Source organism: Meles meles, chromosome 1 (genome assembly GCF_922984935.1).
Source record: "Meles meles chromosome 1, mMelMel3.1 paternal haplotype, whole genome shotgun sequence".
Taxonomy (NCBI): domain Eukaryota; kingdom Metazoa; phylum Chordata; class Mammalia; order Carnivora; family Mustelidae; genus Meles; species Meles meles.
In genome coordinates this window covers 10,454,075-10,471,567 of record NC_060066.1, presented here as the reverse complement: position 1 = coordinate 10,471,567, position 17,493 = coordinate 10,454,075, and the positions used below count along the sequence as shown (strand labels likewise).

The following is a 17,493-nucleotide window of genomic DNA, read 5'->3' as shown; positions in this document are numbered from 1 at the left end:
TATCCAGGTAGCTGCCCAGCTCCCTGCTGTCAGGGACAAGTGGCTGCCTTTGCCTGCATTATACACCTCTCAAGACACAAAAAGCAGATTCCAAAGAGCTCTAGGTAGAGTTAAGTATTTCTTCAAGGTTACTCCATCCCAGTACCTTTTCCTGAAGTTCATGTAACCCAAGGATACCCAGAATGCGGTGAAAAAGGGTGAGAGATCAAAGGTCAGTCTGCCTGGCCTTCTCTACTACCCAAAAGGTGTGTGTCATGGGACAGGGGACCTCACCATTCTGTGTCTCCATTTCCTGAATCATAAAATGAGGATAATAATGTAGCTCACCTATCCACTATCTGACCATCTTCAGACCAGAAATGGTACCAGATTTCAAAACATGTTTGGATGTTTGGAAGCTAATATGATACATATGGAATAGTCTATACAATATAACAGGTAGCTTGGAATGCTTGTGAGAAAAAGCACCTGTAATTAAAAGCATAACTATTTCCACAGGAAAAGCATATGACTATTCACGGTAGGCAAGATAAAGATAAATGAATGGCTTCATGTCACTTCAGACCCAGTGTTCATGCCAAAACAAGGAGGAGAAAGCTTATATAAAAATAATTCTCTGTCCAAGCTTGTGGAATACTCAAACTGCAGAGAAAGTACTAAAGGCATATACTTCCTACTTCATATGAGATTTCAGTGAGACCAGTGCGAAGCTTTTAACACAAACTTACATTAAGTACCTTATTGATATAGCTCTTACAACTGCTGTTGCTTTACCATTATTATAGCAATGGGGCTTGGAGAACATAATGTGTTCCAGGCCCAGAGCTTGCAAGTGGCCAATTAGAATTCACACCCACCACCTTGAACTCCAAAGCTCATCGGCTCTCACCACACCACACTGTTTTCCCTGCATTGATTGCCTCACCAGAAAAGGAAGCTCAAGTTCAAGCCCATGTAGTGAAGATTTAAGTTTCCCTGTTTTGGGAGAAGTTAAGAAGTCCGTATCTATAAAGTGAGAGAGCACTTTTACGTCAGGTGTTTTTATTGATTAACTTAATTGGAAACAGGGGATATACACAAAAATTAATCACATTTCTGTGTACTAACAATGAACACTTAGAAACTGAAATTCAAATACAATATCATTTACACATGCTCCAAATAATATCCAACACTTAGTACAAACTTAACAAGACATGTACATGTTTTGTTTCTATGCTGGAAATTACAAAATGTTTCTGTGAGTATCAAGACTTACATAAGGAGACATATTGCGTTCGTGAATTGGGAAACTATACATAGTAAAGTCGTCAATTCTCCCCCAAATTATCTGTAGGTTGAATATAATTATGGACAAAGATGTAGTCACTCTGAAAACCATGTGAAAAGGTTTATGTCTCAGAATAGCTTTAAACAACCTCGACAAAGAATTAAATTGGCAAGAATCACTCTACTCACTACCAAGGCCAACTATATCACTACAGAAATCAAGACTGTGGTTTTGGCAGAGGGGTAGACACGCAGATCTACAGAAGAGAATAGAGTACCCAGAAGTAAACAATTTTTTTAAGAGTTTCTTTATTTCTTTATTTATTTGGTGAACATGAGAGTAAGGAATGAGGGTCAGAGAGAGAGAGAATCTCAAGCAGACTCTGTGCTGAGTGTGGAGCCTGACCCAGGACTCAACATGGGGCTTATGCCAGGACCCTGAGATCATGACCTGAGTCAAAGTCAAGAGTTGGATGCTTAACTGACTGAGGCACCCAGGTGCCCCAACAACAATTTTTTGACAAAGATACAAAAACGATTCAATGAAAGAAACATAGCCATTTCGAGAAAAGGTGCTGGGACAATTGCGCATCCATGGATACAACAGGAAAAAAAAATTAGTGTAGACTGGCACCTCCCACCTTACAGGAAAATGAGCTCAAAATGTACCACAGAATTAAAGGTAAAACACAAAATTATAAAACTTTTACAATGGAAAAACATAAGGGGAAACTTTGATATTTATGACTAAACAAAGAATTTTCAGACTCAACATCAAAAGCATGACCCACAAAAATAAAGATGGAGAAAATATTCCTTATGAAAATGAAAAAGCTTTGCTCAACAAGAGCCTACATAATGAGAAAGGAAACACAGTCTGGGAGAAAGTATTACAAATCACACAACCAACAGAAGCCTAGGGACTAGAATGTATGACAAATTCTTAAAACTCAGCAATAAAGGAAAGCAAACTGTCCAATTAAAACATGAGCCCATGATATGAAAATACAGTTCACGGGAGGGGGGACAAATAAGATGTTCACCATCATTAGTCATTAGGAACATGGAAATTAAAGCACAACATGATATCACTACTCACCTACTAAAATGGACAAAGTCAGACATAGTAACACCACTGATGATGCTGAGGATGTGGAGAAACTGGATCCCTCACAGATGGCTGGTAAGAATGTCAAATGGCACAACCACTCTAGAAAACATTTCTGCAGTTTCTTATTAGAACATGCAGCTACCGTACAACTCAACAATTGAACTCATGGGCATTTATCCCAGAGAAATGAAAATTTATGATTATGGAAAAACCCATCCATGGATGTTTATAGAAGCTTTATTCTTAAAAGCCAAGAATGCAGAAACAACCCAGAAGTCCTTCAGTGGGCAAATGGTTCAACCAATGGCGGTACTCTATCCCCTGGAGTACTGCCCAGCAATAAAAGGAATAGACTCCAGATGCAAAAATGTGGGTGAATTCTAGGAGCTTGTACTGAGTGAAAGAAAGCCAATCCCAAAAGGTCACAGACTTTATTTCCTGCACCTGCGTGTGAATCTATAATAATCTCAAAATTAAATTAAAAGTTTAATTTAAAAATATAGCCTAACATATTATACCCTCTCACACACACTTGCCTCTAAAATTCTAGACTCTTTAAACTTCATCAATTTATTTTTTCTTTAATTAAACTTTTCTAATTATAAATGCAAACTACCAAACAATAGAGCAGAAGAAAGTGCTTTAAAACAAAGACCTTCAGTCTCGTAGTTCAGGAGTCACCCCTTCACTTCCTATGTATATTTTCATAATAACACACATGTATAAACATCATATAGTTATATGGAATTGTGTATATGCGCCTCTCATGTTTTAATGGCTGCCTAGTATTATATTTATATAAAATGACTTTGTCAACCATTCTTATTTTTTTTAAATTTTATTTTAATTCCAGTATAGTTAACATACAGTGTTATATTAGTCTCAGGTATACAATACATTGATTTGACAATTCTAAACATTACTCAATACTCATCAAAATAAGTGTACTCTTATGCTCCACAAGTAAGTGAAACCATATGATAATTGACTTTCTCTGCTTGACTTATTTCACTCAGCATAATCTCCTCTAGTCCCATCCATGTTGATATAAAATTGGGTATCCATCCTTTCAGATGGAGGCTAAATTGGAGGGGGAGATGAAGCATGAGAGACTATGGACTCTGAGAAACAAACTGAGGGTTTTGAAAGGGAGGGGGGTGGGGGAATGGGTTAGCCCAGTGACAGGTATTAAGGAGGGCATGTATTGCATGGAGCACTGGGTGTGGTACATAAACAATGAATCTTGGAACTCTGAAAAAATTAAAATAATTTAAAAATAAATATAAAAAATGAAAAAATATAAGTATACTCTTAGTCCTCTTCACCAATTTCATCCATCTCCCACCACTCACCTCCCCTCCGGTAACTACGTTTGTTCTCTGGGTTAGGAGTCTGTTCCTTGGTTTCTCTCTCTCTCTTTTTCCTTTGTTTGTTTTGTTTCTTAAATTCCACATATGAGTAAAACCGTAAGGTATTTGTCTTTCTCTGATGTGTTTATTTCACTTATCATTATATGCTCTAGATCCATGCATGTCACTGCAAATGGCAAGATTTCACGGCTGAATAATATTCCATAATATAATATAAATATATGACATCTTTTTTATCCATTCACTGTTGATAGACACTTGGGCTGCTTCCCTAGTTTCTGCCATTTCTTCCAGGAATTTGTAGACAGTTTCATAAGCATATGAAACGTGAGGCAACAAGAATGGCCATCAAAGTATTTACATTAAACGTTCTTGTTTTGATTGACATTCTTCCTTAAAAACTCAGATTTTTAAAATTGCATTTTACTTTTTTGTAGTAGTATCCTAACTCCGATGGAGGTCATATGAGTCTGTAGATGCATCAAAACTTACAGAACTCAAGAAAAAGCCAATTTTACTGTGTTGGTTTAAAAGATAAAATCAAATCATGAGCAACACAGCGTTGGATCACCTTGTAGCCTCATGTTTTCTATATCTGTGTAACAGTTTATAGCGTAAATTCCTGGAAGTAGAATTTCTGGGAAAATTGGCTTGTACATTGCGAATCTTGATATACTTTAACATCTGACCTTCAAAAAAAGGTACACTGGGTACACCTGGGTGGTGCATTTGGTTAAGTGTCCCATTCTTAGTTCCCACTCAGGTCATGATCTCAAAGTCATGGGATCAAACCCTGAGTCAGGCTCTGTGCTCAGCCCAGAGTTTGCTTCAGATTTTCTCTCCCTCATTTTCCTGCTCATGTGCTCTGTCTCTCTCTCTCTCTCTCAAATAAATAAATAGAATCTTTTAAAAAAGGTACACCAACTTGCTTTCCCACAAAAACTGGAGAGGAGTTAGAAAAAGCATGTTCAAAACCTTCATCCTTTTTGATGCAGAGAGGTGAGGATTTCGGGGAAGAGTTTTATGGTATATTCTCTGTGTACCTCTGCTAATGGTCAGAATGTACCTAGACTATGGATTTAAGTCTCATGCATTGTCAGTGAGTAATGGAAGGGAAAAAAACTGTGTCAGCCTATAAACATATTGCACATTGGATCATAAAACCACAGAAAATAGAATAAATTCTCCTTACATTTGTTATGAACTGAATTGTATCACCTACATTTCATCTCTTGAGTCCCTAACTCCTAATATGACTGTTTGGGGATGGAACTTTAAGGAGGTAATTCAGACTCAGTGAGGTCATAAGGGTGTGGTCCTTATAAGAAGAGAAAAAACATTGGAGATGTTTCTCTCTCTTTACGAGTGCACAAAAGAATGGCCATACGGGGACTCTCATCAGAAGCTGAATTTGCTAGCCCTTTGATCCTGGACTTTGAGCTACCAGGACTGTGAGAAAATAAAATTCTGCTGTTAACTCCACCCAGCCTGTGCTATTTTGTTATGATAGTCTTGGCAAATAATGTTACATTTGAAGAAAGTAACTTGATCTATGAATATCGTCATTTAAGCACAAACTCACAAACTTCAAGTTGGGTTTTGTTGTTGTTGTTGTTCAAAGTTGAGATCAAACCCAAGCTATTTGACTTTTCCCCCAACGACCAATGCTTTATCTCTGATGTTGGTTCACACTGACCATGATTCTGACCATAGTAATAATGATATTAATAATTACAGCTAACATTGGAAGTCCTATCATTTGTCAAGCACAATTATAATTCTGTTATTTTTATGAATATTTTGACTTTGGTGTTACTATTTTTTAAAAGATTTTATTTATTTGAGAGAGAGAGAGAGAGAGCATGAGTAGGGGGAGGAGGAGGAGGAGAAGCAGACTCCCCACTGAGCAGGGAGCCCGCTGTGGGCCTCAATCCCAGGACTCTGGGATCATGACCTGAGCCAAAGGCAGATGCTTAACAGACTGAGCCACCTCCGTGCCCCTGGTGTTACTGTTATCTCATTTGATGACTGAGAAAGCTGTGGAATAGTGTTCAAGTAAGTTGTCCAAAGTCCCAAATCAGTGAATAAAAAGCTGGGGTTTGAACGTTTGCTTTAACCTCTGCTGTTAACAGTGGGGTCCGTGGACAAGCCACATCAGCATCACCTGGGAACGTGTTAGAAACAGACTCTCAAGTCCTGCCCAGACCCACTGAGGAGGAATCAGCATTTTAACAAGACACACATTACTGTTCAGGGAAGCCCGGCTATAAATTGTGATCCCTGTAGTCTCCTTGTTTCTTCCCATCTAAAGGGAATGGCAACTGGCTCTCTACAGTCATGGCCCACTTTGAAATTCTGTGGTTCTAGGATGGAGCCCAGCTGTGCCCAATGCCCACACCCTCATTAGGCTCCTGAACAGAGCTGTCCAGGACTTTTTTTTTTCCTTTCAGTTTCTAGGTGAAAATAAAGCATAATGTCTAAGAGGCAGCTTTAAGCACATCAGAGTGACAGACATTCTTGATAACATATGCAATCATTCTCCCTCATTTCCACTTAGATGACTTCCTCTGAAGTCACTTATTGACTCTGATTGGAGACATTGATGAGAGAAAACATGAACGTCTAGGCTGTCCCCTAGAAGAGGTTAATACATGGAAGATTAAGAAGAACAGTGCTAGTTTTAGTTCACACATTTCGGCCCCCCAATAACATGAATTTTCCCCCTAAAATTTCAATAATTGCTAGGGGGGAGTTATTTGACAGGTTCAGAGATGTCAAGGAAGTTACTCACAGTCACACAGGACTGGAACCCCAGGGAGGAACCAAGAGGCTAAGCCTTTAATCAGTCAGGATTTTACCCCTGCTCTGTCTCTTCTCCTAGTGCAGAGTCAGTCATTACAGCTGCTCCATTACTCCTGGAGTAGAAATAAACATCCCTACCTTTTAAGGACTGCTCACATTTTAATATCATTTTTAAATGTTCGGAAGTGAGCCTATTTTATCTAGAACCAAATGTGAGAGCAGCATTTAATAAAAACTTCAATAGACGGAAACCAAGCTATCCAGTTACCTTCATTAGCCGGATAGCGTGATTCTAATTTGCAGAGAAGAGGGAAAATCACAAGAAAATGAGTTGACATCTAGCACTTAGGTTTTTGTTTGTTTGTTTGTTTGTTTGTTTGTTTTTGTCTAAGAAAAATACCCTGGGGCAATATTAGCTCAATTGCATCCAAAATATCTTTTCATTTCTCCCTGACCTTGATAATTAGAATTATCATTTACAATCCACAGGGCCAAGACATTTAAAAAAAATGTGTGTGTGTTGGTGTTCAGGTTGGGAGGTGGTTGTTGGCATCCAGGCCCATAGCTAAGATCAGTGTTACTGGTGTGCAGTATTTTGGGGGAAGAGTGGGACGGGTGAGGAATGGTAAAATGAGACGCAACTAAGGAAGGGCAAAAAGCCCTTCAAGTTGCAGAAGTAAACACTGACATCTGCTTACCTGCAGTGGGGTAGTGGGAGAAGGAGAAGGTGCCTGCATGGCTCTGGGTGTCTCCATCTGTACATGCATTTAATCCCCAAGACAATTCTAGGAGGCAAGTTCCAACATTATCCCCATTTTATAGGTAAGAAAAGAAAGTACAGAAAAGTTAGACAACTTGCTTAGGACCATCCAGCCAGAAACACTAGAGTCAGGACTTGAACTCGGGCAGCCCGCCTCTGGGGCTACCTTCCACATGTTTTGCATTTGGCATATTTTTATTCAGCACATTTCTCTCACTTGGTGATAAACCTTAGTGAGAACAAATATGGTTTTGTTATCTGCTCTTCCAGATACTTTTCCTGACTTCCTAATCCTCCCCCATTTCCCTATCTTTCTCCTAGCTGCTTGCTGATTTAGAGCCACAGAAAAAGATAACCCTTTTACTCCCATCTCCATTTGGGGAATTAGTTTATGTTTAGAGACTCAGCTAAGTCACACAGCTTATAAGGGACAGAGGACAGAATTTGATCTTGGGTTGACATGATACCCTTAGAGTCTGAAACCAAATATTCCAGTTACATAAGAAATGGAAGAAGAAGAACAAACTTGGTGTCAGGTTCAGGTCTCTGATAAATGCACAATAAAATCAGATTAGAGATGCAAGCAGTGTAGTGAGGGGAATGTGCATGAAGGACAAAAGGGTAAGGGGAGAGGCAGGCAGGGGACCCTTCCAAATGTGATGCTGGTGTGACACCTGTCGGAGAAGACAGGGAAATTACTATAGACAGGGAAGAGGATTACTGGGCAGGAGTGGGCTTAAGTGGCAGGCAGTTCTGAGAGCCTTGGGTTAGCCAATGGCAAGATTTTTTGGCAAAGACTGACCTTTGAAGGAGTCCTGTGTTGGGCAGAAATGGCCCAGCTGTAGTATCCCATTATGCTGGGTTATTGCCTAAACATTAGGAGCAACCCAGACATCTCGTGGCTTTGGTTGGAAGACCAAACCCATGGTGGTAGATTGGAAGGTGCAATGGCAGAGCAGTTTCTCTTGAGGGGGGACCTGGGAGGCACCCCCAATGGCCACGCAGACTTCTTTTGTACAGGTGCATATGAGAAGATGGTACGTGGTGATGGTTTACTCACTGGAACATTCCCCAAAGGACTCGAATGACTTTCCTTCTTATTAGATTCCAGAGTTGAGACAGGTACAAGGGCACAGATGTGGAAGAAGAGGGAAGGGAGATTTGCAGCCAGTTTTCTTTGGATTTACCTTTGATGGTGGCCAAGTTACCTGAAGTCATGGCAGGGAGGGAGGGGGAAAGAAAAGACACAGCAATACCATTTATGCTGGAGCAGGCTGACTTTCAGGGGAGGTAGCAGCATGGGCAGGGGCTGAGCAGTGGTTCTGTCTACTCGGAGCTGGAGTTGGAGAGGGAGCATCTGGACCATAACCAGAGACATTGGACTGGTTTGTCATCTCTGCAGGATTCCATTATCTCCTGGCACTCAGTGAGGTGCTCTTAGTGAATGCTGGCCTCCCCGCTGCCCTGAGGAGAATCAGGGAAGGGAGCTCAGGTGTGTACCTGAAGGGGTAGAACAAGGCAGAACCAGTGAGGAAGAGAGAGATGGAGGGAGAAAGAGGAAACCCAGGAACTTGGGGTTACTGACACAATTCTCATTCATGTAAAAATTGTTGATATAATATGTTCTAATTAATGTGTGAGGCTCTGAAGATAAAAGCATGGGCAAGCAAGACCCCCTGTTCTCTAGGAGCTTACAGTACTGTCTAGGAGAGAGCTGGGTCTTCCGAAACCATGGAGAGTTCCCAGGCTTATTTTAACAAAGGATCTGTGTTCTTGAGTTCTTCTCTGAGGAAAGGCAGGGTGGTGGGAAAGGACAAGCAGGTCTGTAAGACTTACCTTTATTTCCCTGCATTGTGTGTGTGAGAAGTGACAGAGAATCTGTCTCCAAACATCCTAGCTTGGAATATATCCTTCTGTTTTCAGAAAGGGAAAAAAAATATTATCAGAACCAGCCAGACAGGGCAAATTTAATTCTAAGATCTCTGACAGAGTTATAGAATTCTCATTCCTTTTCTCTCTTGCTCTTTCTCTGCCTCTCTTCCTCTCTCCCTCTTTCTGTCTGTCTCTCTCTATGTCTCTTTCCTTGTCTCCCTCTATCTTCCCCCCTTTCTCTGTATCTCTCTCTCTGACTCTCTCCCTGTCTCCCCTTCTCTCTTTTCTTTCTCTCTGTCTCTCTCCCTCCTTCTCTCTCTGTTTGTCTCTGTCTCTGTCTCTCTCCCTTTCTCCCCACCCCCAACCTTCTCTCATTTGCTTCTTTTATAACCAATTGTAAAACCAGTACCAGACTTGGAAACAGTAGTCTAGACTTCGATCCTAGGTCCTCCTCATCAAGTTATTTTACTGTTAAGCATCAGAAACACTATAAACAGTTTCAGCTCTACGAGGAGTTATTTTATAATGATTAGGCTTGGCAAAGTCCACTGGCCACTCCCTTCATGTCCCTGGCAGTGGAAACAGAAGCGCCCTTTGTGCAATAAAGTGTTAGGAGTTGGGAAAGATAATTATCTGAGGACGAAGGTCACATCTCTTAAGGTTTCTGGGATACTTTCTTATATCAAGACAAAATTTAGGTTTAATGTGTCTTAAAATTCTAGAACAAATTAGAATAGTGAACATTTATTAGACACTCGCTGAGGGTCAGACACTGTTGTCACATGTGCTACATGTGGTCTATATTAGAATTGTGATGAACACATAAGAACAGGCAGAAAGTAGAATAAGAATTTATGGCCAAGATATGTCATATAATTTCAGGAAACTTCAATATGGAGTTATGATAGTCGTCTACAGTTTACCACAACTTTCTGGTTTCCCGTTACTGGTGAAATCTTCAGGAAACAAGGAAAAGATGGCCAGGAATTAAAAAATACACCCTTACACTTGCCACTTGTTCTGGGTTTGAGATGTTAAGCCACATCAAGAGGTTTCTTAAGACTTTATGTTTGGTGCCAAGGGACGATGATATTCCCACGCAGTGCAGATAGCAATGTGATAGGGGTCACAACTGAAATCAGCAGACGCTGAGAGGAGCGATGGGAGGTGCTGGGTACAGTGGATGGACTCAGCAGGTCTGATCTCCAAGCATTGCTTGAGCATCTGCTGTATACCTGAAACAGTGCTGAGAGCTTTGTGTGATCTCACCATAAACCTCCAGGGTGAAGAGTAAATTTTCTCTCTTTATAGATAGGGAAACTGAAGCTCAGAGATTAAATGACTTTCCTAAGGTGACACTGGGAGTAGGTGAAGGCTAGAATTCTCCTCCAAGCCTGCCTCCAAACTCCATACACTCTCCAGTACACCATATTAGCTTTATCAATAACTCAATATAAAGAGTCCACAGGTTCGTCTCCCCCTCCGATTTCCCCCAACTCACTTCTCCCCTCCAACTCCCAATATCTCCTGTGTTATTCCTTACGCTCCACAAGTAAGTGAAACCATATGATAATTGACTCCGGAGCACTGGGTGTGGTACATAAACAATGAATCTTGGAACACTGAAAAAATTTTAATTAAATTTACACGGCCAGTGCTCTAACCACTGAACTATAGAGCCTGCCCATTAATATTAAATTAAATTTTAAAAAATAGTTCAATAACAATCAATTTAGCAAATATGGATGAAACATTCTCAGTGTGTCAGGCCCTCTGTAAGTTTATGGGACCCTAAAGATAAAGAAACACCTCCTGTCCTTGGGAAGCAAGTAAGATGGAAAGAGCAACAGATATAAGAGGAATTTCAATGCAAAGAAGTGATGAGTATGGTTCTTTGGCATGAACTCAAGCTGGGGTTCAAGAAAGATTTCCTGGGGAATATGATGCTGTAAGTGATTCTAGATCAGTGGGATTTGGTGAGAACGTTGGTAAGGCAGAAAGTCGGTGGCAGGAGATGAGATGAGAGTTGGAAAAGGGTCCAAGACCAGGTATTTGAATGTTCAAGGTCATGGGGAGCCTAGAATTCTTTGGTAACTTTCTCTTTCTCTTTGGCAATGGGCAGCCCTTGATGGGTTTTGTAGGTGTCCACCATCTGCCATGGTGGCATAGAAATTATTTTAAGCACAAGGCATTTGAGTTCCTGAAATACCTTATCCTCCTAAAAACAGAGCTTCCTGAAAAGAACTCAGTTGTCATGAGTTCCTTTCCCAAAGAGCAACAAGGGAAGGTAGTCTCTTGGCATCTGAGAAAAGTTGCCACACCACACTTCAATAGACAGTGTTTCAAAACTATCTCCCATCTGTTCTCCTCAGGGCTCATTTATCTTAAAAAAAAAAAAAAAGAAAAAAGAAAAAAGAAAAAGTCCTTTGTTTTCCTGTAAGTGCCTTTCTCCTACCTCCTTTCCCTATTAAGGTATTATATAAATCCGAAATCCTAACGGCCACTTTGAGTCCCATTTTTTTGTGAACTGCCGCATGTATGAAATGAAATCATTCTCTTGCTACTTTGTCTTCTGTCAGTTTAATTTGCAGGCCTCCATTAGATAAACCTAAGAGGATAGACAAAACATTTTCCCTCCCTGACAGTTTCAAGCCAGGTTTTTATGCCAGAGAGATCACTCTGGCTGCATCTGGAGTAATGGATTTTAGGAATTTCAGGAGTGAGTGGAGTGCAAGGGACAAGAATGGATATGGGAATGTGTCTGGCAGTGTGACAGATAGCAGTTTTCCCTCCTGTATCTGCTTCCCTGGAGAGGCGTTCCTCAACTCCATGCTAAAGAGCCACCTCCTCTCCCACACGCAGTCCATGTGTTTGCTTCTTTTTTTTAATAATTGTTTTTTAAATAAACATATAATGTATTATTAGCCCCAGGGGTACAGATCTGTGAATCGCCAGGTTTACACACTTCACCATAGCACATACCCTCTCCAATGTCCATAACCCCACATGTGTTTGCTTCTGTTGGAGCTGACTTCATATCCAGCTTTAATGGTGGGCATGTAACTCCAGCCAATCAGAGCATTCTACCTTCTTGACCACAGTGGTTATTTCAGGGATGAATACAGGAACCATTTAAAAAGTCTACAAGATGGGATTGGGAGGGAGACAAACCATAAATGACTCTTAATCTCACAAAACAAACTGGGGGTTGCTGGGGGGAGGTGGGATTGGGAGAGGGGGAGCGGGCTATGGACATTGGGGAGGGGAGGCGAACCATAAGAGACTATGGACTCTGAAAAACAACCTGAGGGTTTTGAAGGGTCAGGGGTGGGAGGTTGGGGGAACAGGTGGTGGGTAATGGGGAGGGCACGTTTTGCATGGAGCACTGGGTGTTGTGCAAAAAGAATGAATACTGTTACGCTGAAAAAATAAATAAAATGGAAAAAAAAAAGTCTATCAGACACAGTGAAACTTCTACCAAGTCTGCTGAGCAAGGTGGGTGCTTTTCCTACTGGGTTTGACTCAAGCAGAATATAGGTCTGGTGTTGAAGGCAGCTTTATTGCCACCATGAAAACAAGGGTAACATGGAAGAAAGCAGGGCCAAGAAGGATAGGCTGCCAACGTTCTGTCCTTGGATCAAGTCATCCCTGTGAACTCTTCAGAACATTGATTCAGCCAATACCTTTCACATCTTTCTTAAGCTCAAGTTGAAGTTGGAATTTCTGCCATTTGGGAAAATATATAAGAATAATATTCACATCTACAGAAGTTATGTGCAATAGTCTAGAACTGAAGAAATCATGAGATTTTGAATTGGACAGTATCTTATCCTATCACTTCTCTCTGGTCTCAATTTCCTTATCTGCAAAATGGATTTCGCTCCATCACTCTTAAGATGTCTCCCTAATGCCCAGTTCAGTGCTGAGTTTAAAGTGGATGCATTTGTTACAGTCACATAGTCATGTAGAGTGAAAATGTCTCTTGCTTCCGAGCTGCACTTCCCTCCAGTTTTTTTGGTTTGTCCTTGAGCAGAGAACTTAATTTTAGCTGAGATCCAGTATAGTGATTCATAGCTAAAGGGAAGCTTTCAAATGGCTTCCCCATTATCCTCTTTCCTGCAGAAGTTCAGAGAAGCCTGAGTTAGCTCTATGTCCTCTTCCCTTCACAGCAAGGAAGATTGCTCCATGAAAAATTCATTAGTGCTTTGGGTCTCCAGTGCTTGGTGCTCCCACCCCAAAGGGTTCATAACTGCCATTGAAAAGACAGTGAATTTAATCTGCATAGAAGCATGCATCTGGAATACTCAATCTTGCCAAGATAGGGGGTAAGACATGCATTTGCTTCTTTATGACATTCTGCATTGCGTTACCTGTCTCTTTCCTTTTGTTTGCAGCAATAAGAACATGGAAAGGTTACTAACAGATGGTGCAAAATGTGGAGTCATTTGAATTATATGACAACATCCGCAGAGTGGAATTTAAAGTCTTGCACTTAGGTTTTCATGCACAGCAATAATTTGGTCGGTTATAGCCCTAGTGCATTTGGAAGCAAGAAAAAATTCTCCCCTTTATGATACAGGCTTGATGGAAACCCTCCCTAAACCTGCTTAATGAAGTCATGCCTCATACTTTTCAGAAAACACATCCCATTTGATTCAATTCCTCAAGCATTATTGAGCTGTGTGTTAGATGCTAGGAATATAAACATAGAAAGGATGTGATTCTTGTCTTCGTAAAGCTCAAGATTTGGTAGCGGGGAGAGGCTAGTAGACACAAATTGAGAGTCCCACATAGCAAGTGCCATGAAATGGCTCTGGGAAAAGCCGGTTGCATAGAGGGAGGAATGAGGGGTTGTAAAACAGGAGGAGCGGGAAGAAGCAATATCTGGAGTGGATTTAGAAAAAGGAGGTGGAATGAGTGGCTGTGACAAGGCTGATTCCAGGGAGTGAGAACAGCCTGTGCAAAGGCAGAGAGGAGTCAAGTGGGCTGGCACTTTGCTGGTGAGGACAAATTTATGATGGTTGCTGGGTTCTGGATTGGGGAGGATGCTGGAAGAGTCCAGGCGAGGAGTCTTTGTTGAGACAGTCCAGATAAAGAACAGAACTTCAGAGGTTGTAAAGAGGGTGGAAGCTGGGGACATTTAGGAGATAGGACAGGAAGGACAGAGTAGCTCATTAGTGGGGGTGGAGGTGGTGGACTAGATGGGGTTGGAAATGCCTCCTGGTCTGTCTTCAGTGACAGAGTGTCCCTACACAATCACACACGCACCTGCTTTTCTTGAGTATGCTTTCATTGGCTTTGACTCCCCACGGAACTTAGTATGGAACATCTTTCCCTGCAGAACTGGCCTGTGGCCCCAGAAACTAAGTTTAGCTTTTAGATAAAGCATTCAGATACCCTTTAACCTCATGCCTAAACTAAATTTTCTGATCTTATTAAAAATGGGAACAATTTTCATCTCCATTTGCCAGATGCCTGTATCAGGATCTCATTTTATTTGGATCTTGGGTAAAAGAGAGAAAAGTATATTCATAAGCCCCTTCAAACACCAAAGAGCAAGTTTAATTTTCCCTTAGCAGCCACACTTAGCCTTCTCCTCGTTAATTTCTTTGAAGAATGAATCTGTTATTCGGGTAAAAGGAGGAGGTTTCCAGTGATGTCATGCCTGCCATGCCTGCCAATATGCATGAGAGCCTCTCTCTGTCCCACCTCCGTAGAGGTACTTTGTTCACACTCTGACTTGAGAGGGATCACAGCTGCGTACAACAACCCCAGTTTGTAGACCATCTCCTGGAATGAGCCCTTTGGCCAAGGTTTTCCATCCCTCGGCCAACCATATCATAAATGTCTATTTGGGGAGGTTCTAGTGGACCTTTTCTCAATTTTACACAATGGGTAAGGTTTGGCCATGTAGTGGGCATCACAGTAAAATATTCCCATTTATTCCATCATTGTTTGAAAGGATTAAAATTATTTTCCAACTGGTGGAAATGACTTCTTGGGGTTTTCTAGGAAGATCCAGTTGATTATGTCTTGGAACTGAGGATAAACCTGCTAAGTTTGATGATCACTCAACACTTCTTAGAATGACATTTAAAAAAATGACTTTCTAATGGTGTCAAATTAAATGCAACTATACTTTCTTGGGGCGAATGACCCAGACATCCCTGCCAACAAAACTTTATTGATTTAGACTTCTTTTGCTGTTTCTTACTGTATGTACTTAAACCTATAAAGTTCATAAATTTTATAATTACAAGTTGGTTTTTACTCAGTCCCCAAGAATGAGGAACTCAGTGAATGTTATTAAGTTTCTGACATGTGCCTTATTCTTAGCTTGAAATGCATTACTTCATTCAATTCTTTTAAAGTAAGGAAACCAAAGCTCTGAGATGTTGGGGGGAGGTTACCTGCCTGACAGAACACAGCTAAAAAGTCATAAAGTAGCAACCTAAAACCAGGAGCTCAAAACCCATGCTTTTTTCGAGTAAGAATATACCTATACCAATAAAATTTTTCTTGTTTAAAATCTGAAATGTGCAAAACTGCAGGGATGAATTTGAAATCCTGTGATGACTCCATTGTAACCTTTGTGCTTTTTAATTAGAATCAGAATTGGACACATTTATTAATGAGCAGCTTTTTTTATGGAAGAAATCCACATACTGAAAAATATAACAAGAGGTAAATCACATTCACTTATAATTATGAGATAAAATATTCCATAGTTAAGAAAATGGTAGTCTTATCAACAATCCAGGACAAATACTACTTTTTTAAATCTAAAACCAGAAATAATTGTCTTATTTTAATGAATCAGCTTATGGAGCTTGAGAAACACCAGAGAAATGTGTATAATATTTTATGTGTGTCTGCTCAGGGAAAGAGAATTTAATCACTGCATTTGGGCTGATTATGATTATGAAACTCTCCAGAATTGTTCTATTTCAAGAATAATAATGATTCCCCTGAACATATATGCTGCTCTTCATTTAACAAAGTGCTTTCAGTAATGTAGGTCTATTTGATTTATAGGATCCTCAGAACAGTGCCAGTAGGAATTAACATCCCAAATGTAACAGTAGTGAATTTGAGGGTCCTAGAGGTCAAATGCTGTGGTTGGGCCACACAGCAGTTAAGTAGTGACACTAGGGATGCTGACAAGGACTTTGACTCCTGGGATTTCCCTACTATCACACACTGCTTCCAGGAAAACTACTTTCCATCTTCTTGGGTTCTTTAAAGAACATGGACACTTTTAGATTATTTTAAGCCACAGAATGCTGGGAGGTTTCTGAAACTGCCTGATAAATGGCACCGCTCTTCCCAACCCAGGTTCTAGATAAATGGGTAGTGAAAAAGACATCTTGGGAGATAGAGCACCAAACTCTCCTCTTCATACTGTGAAGGCAAAGTTGGACTATAGCTTGGAGTAAGAGCCTAAGGAGCCTAGTCCCAAAATCTATGACTGAGCTAATTACCCATAGGTTACAAGTGACTCTGAATGGAGGAAGACAGCTTCAGGTTAGGGAGAGCCTGCCCTTGGAGAAGGAACAGAAGAACATGGGGCAGACTGCTTACTTGCAAGGAGAGGAAGTGAGGGTCTGAGCTGATTTATGCTTTCCATATTTCCCAGTTCCTTTGTCTCCTGCAGGGGAAAGTGAATAAGAAGTTGAGTGCATTACAATCAGTGGAGATTCAGGTCTTTCCAAGAAACATCAGCTTTGGGGAGAAAGAAATAAAGCCTGACATGCCTGTATGTCATTCATTCACTCATTCATTCATCCATCCATCCATTTATCCATTCATCTAGTATTTATTCAACACTTCCTCTGTGCGAGGCCTGGTGGCATCCAGGCAAACAATTCTGTAGCAGTCCTTAAGTTCATTGTCATTGATTTCCAGTCCATATTAGGATGGGTATTATCAAAAGAATGAAAGATAGCACAGGCTGGTGAAGATGTGAAAAAACTCTAACCCTTGTGCACTGTTGATGGGAATGTAAAATGGTGTCATCTTCAAGGAAAACAGCATAAATATTCCTCAAAAAATGAAATATAGAACTGCCATAAGATCTAACATGTTATCCCACTGTTGGGTATCTATTTATCCAAAGCAAATGAAATCAGTATCTTGAAGAGATACCTGCACTCCCACGTTCATGTCAACATCATTCAAAATAGTCAAGATATGGAAGCAACCTAAATGTCCAGTGATGGGTAAAGAAAAGGTTGTACATACATATAATGAAGTATTACTCTGCCTTAAGAAAGAAGGAACTCTTCCCGTGTGAAACATCATGGACGTTC

The 17,493-nt window shown here is 40.6% G+C and overlaps 1 long non-coding RNA gene across 1 annotated transcript; it reads right to left on the bottom strand.

Moving 5' to 3' along the window:
• Positions 1 to 8,379: 8,379 nt before the first annotated feature.
• LOC123937427 lies at positions 8,380 to 9,645 on the bottom strand. Its single transcript, XR_006817481.1, has 3 exons — positions 9,594 to 9,645; positions 9,149 to 9,225; positions 8,380 to 8,812 (listed from the first exon to the last, which is right to left on the bottom strand). It is a non-coding gene; the product is annotated as an uncharacterized LOC123937427 (long non-coding RNA).
• Between the last annotated feature and the right edge of the window lie 7,848 nt (positions 9,646 to 17,493).